Source organism: Harmonia axyridis, chromosome 5 (genome assembly GCF_914767665.1).
Source record: "Harmonia axyridis chromosome 5, icHarAxyr1.1, whole genome shotgun sequence".
Taxonomy (NCBI): Eukaryota; Metazoa; Arthropoda; class Insecta; order Coleoptera; family Coccinellidae; genus Harmonia; species Harmonia axyridis.
Window position 1 is genome coordinate 39,498,915 of NC_059505.1, and position 3,879 is coordinate 39,502,793.

The following is a 3,879-nucleotide window of genomic DNA, read 5'->3' on the forward strand; positions in this document are numbered from 1 at the left end:
TACGTCCGCAACCATTATAACAAATTTTTGAGTTTTAGTGTAAGTTTGGAAGTATAGACATTTAATTTAGAATTGATTCCCATATTTAAAAACTTGAAAAGAGTATATTTTAAGAGGAATGATAGGAATCTGGAATATGCAGCCTCGGAAATTCATACGTCCGCAACTATAATAACAAATTTTTAAGTTTGAGTGTAATGTTGGGAGTATAGACATTTAATTAAGAATTGGTTCCCATATTTAAAAACTTGGGAAGAGTATATTTTAAAAGAAATGAATGGATGTTTATTTCATTGTGAAGAGAAAGGTATGCGATTAATAACCTTTGGTATTGTTGCAGCACCATATCCTTTTCATGAAATTTCCTATGACCAATACGCACATTTGCATCTATATGTCCTCGATAACTCCACGAATTCCGTCTTTAAGGTCTTGGAACGATCGTAGAGCATTGAAATATACCATATCATTCAAGTGACCCCAAAAAAAAGTCTGAAGGTGTTAAATCACAAGATCTTGGTGGCCAATTGTGACCACCTCTTCGAGAAATAACACGCCCAGAACACTTTTCTTGCCAAATTACGATAGTTTTGTGGCTTTCCTGGCACGTAGCACTGTCTTGTTGGAAATAAACGTCGTTTATATCAACATCTTCCAATTCCGGCCACAAAAAAATCATTATTTATAGCCTTATCCCCAAGATCGACAAACCTGGGTTTTCGAAAGTGCTACTGACTACAGCAGCAATATTCTCAGTTGTTCTTGAGAGATGCACACGGTTTCGATTCTTCACATCACTAACTTATCCCAAAAGATTAAATTTTTCCACCACTTTCACTATACGCTCTATTAGTGATGACGTCACACACCGCAATTTTAGTTCTCCTGTCAGTGTTCGGAATCCAAACAAACAAATTGTCATTCAAATTAGTACGTTGTCGTTGAAGGAATTGGCTTATTTTGATAATTAAGATTATTTAAGGAACGATTTTACTATTAATTGATAGACAGAAGGCACGATATTAATGCCAGTAAGTTCGAACTTGAAGTTCGACTAATAAACACGGCTTTTTACAAAATCTGGGAAATGATACAGGATTCAAACTTACTGGTATTAACCTCGTTCCTTCTGTCTATCAATTAATACTGAAATCGTTCCTCAAATACTCTTATTTATGAAAATAAGACAATTCCTTCAACGACACCGTACTAATTTGAATGACAACTTATTTGTTTGGATTCCGAACACTGACAGGAAAACCAAAAATGGCGGTGTGTGACGTCACACTAATAAAGCGTATTGCCAGCTGAGAACGTTCTTCACAAGGGCTTTAGTTTTGCAAACTATGTCAGCAAAATTCACCATTTTTGTAGCGAATTTTATCAATTTCAATACATTTTTGAAGCGTGTAGCGTACCATTTTTAATAATGGTGTAGTTTTACCTTCTCAAATGTCAAAATATGACAGTTTCAAAAGTGACAGCTGCCCATCAGAGAGCGGGCTATTCGAAATGCAACCTCTCATTGGAAAACCTTTCATTATATTTAATGGTAAAGAAGAGTGCCAAATCAACCAAATGATCCATAGACGATTCAAAAATTCACTCTAAATTTTTAGATCGGTTGAAAAAATTAATAATTTTCACAATCATTGCACATGAATTCAGAGACGTTATAATTCTTTGAAAATTCTTTGAAGTTGGCTACTGTCAAATGTAATCAATTATTAAAATCAGGAAGGAAAAAGGCTAGTATTGAATGAAGTCGAATAATATCATGAATTATTTTAAATATTGAAATTTATTCTTAAAATTCTTGCAGAAATCCAGTTTACCTATAACAGACAGTAAGTTGGTGTTACTTTTCAGTTTGAATAATCCCCCTTTGCAATCTCCATGTTCCCAATTTTTTTCAAGTCTCATTGAAATGATTCATCAAAATTTAAATTGGGTGGGTAATACCTGAAAAAAACTATTTCAAAGCATCAAAGCAGAAGAAATGTGAATTGACAGATTTGAAAATAAATCAATTAGGACTTCTAACTTTTTGCCACGTTATATTCTATTGTTCATCTTAAAAGTCTCGAAAATGTAATAAAAATCAACCATTTCCTTATAAACATCTGCATTCATGAAAAATTACATTGCGAAAACATCAGGAAGGAATCAAACAATTATCATTGCCTGATGGTTTCACGAAAATATACCATCCAAACGGAAACACACAATCCGAATTTTAAACTTAAAACAAAAACGATAAAAACGTCAATAATGACTTTCGTACCTCGTATAATGACCTTCAACATCGGTAGCAGTACAGTTGAATGCCTGGAAAAATGAAAGGTTTTTGGTTGAAACCAAACCGTAGGTACAATTCGAAGACCAGCTGTCAGGACATGTGCAACAGAAATTCCTGGGCGCCAGGTGGACTTCAAAATATCGAGACGTACGAGTCCTTTGGCATTCTATGGTTTTCCTCGCACAGATGGCCGTGCTGATTGGAGAATAATAAAATTACGTATTGGAGTTTTCGAAGAAACTATTTGGGTTATTGATGGTTTGAAAGGGTTATTCGAGCAGTTAATCTTGACTATTGAGGCAAGAGAATAGTATTTTCAATTGCTAACGAGAATGTGCTACGTAGGTACCTTCATTATAATATTATTGAATCGATTTTTCGAGTTGTGGCAGCTGATTTGTGTTAGAGAACGTGCTACGTCCCCATATTATAATATTCTTGAACCAATGTTTTCGGGTTGTGACAGCTGATTTGTTTTTGAGTCTACTGAAAGTTGAGGACGCTTCACAATTAAAAAAATTGTTGGCCTCCGCTTTGAAAAAGCATTGTAGGACTTTTGGTTCGTGTCTGTCTGTGAGTGTGTCCACAAATTTATGTTGCAGCCTCAACTTTTAACTTCTACAATTATTATTCGATTTTATTGAAATTTTGTATGAATATCCTATTTTGGTCGTAGATGGTTCGATATGAATTGAAGCTTTTCCAGATACAGGGTGCTCTATGGGCTTATGTAAACGTGAAATTCTCTCCATTTCCATATCTCACCTAATATAGAGTTCTCCAATAAGAGGTTTCATTTTTATATAAAAAACGAGTAGGTAAATTTTAAGAGAAATCATTAGATGTTTATTCCATTATGAAAATCACACCACCAGCTCAAAAACCGCCTCAAATTCATGCAGAATACGGTGTAATGTCATTTGGAATTCCCAAGATCAAGGAGGAATCGACAGATCTGGGTTTTTGTCAAAACTACGGGTTACAGCAGCAATATTCTCAGTTGTTCTTGAGCGGCGCACACTGTTTCGATTCTTCACTTCACCAAATTGTCCCAAATGCTCGAATTATTCCACCATTTTCACTATTGCCGGCCAAGAAGTACTCCAGTTTTGTTAACTATGACTGATAAATTGTCTCCATTTTGTAGTGAATTTTAAAAATCTCATTGCTTTTTTGAAGCGTGTATCGTTCCATTTTTAGTAATGGCGTAGTTTTTAATTGTCAAATATCAAAAGATGACAGTTTCAAATGTGACAGCTGCCATTACAGCGAGCTATGCAACATGAAACCTATTACTGGAAAACCTTTTACTAGTGTTCAAGAATTTTATCTGCATTGCATGTGCATAAATTAAAATCATTCGGAAAATGATGAACAAGTTAAATATCTTCAGACTGTTCCAGAATTTTCTCAAATCTCATTGTTTTAATATTCCATAACTCCGATTTATTAATTCTTTTTTAGTAATTTCCTATGTAAAATATCCCGGAATAAGTTTATTCAATGACAAAGCGGATTTATAATCTTCAAAAAGGAAGCAGGAACTTGTAAGGTGGAATGGTCGATTGAATCAAACCTGA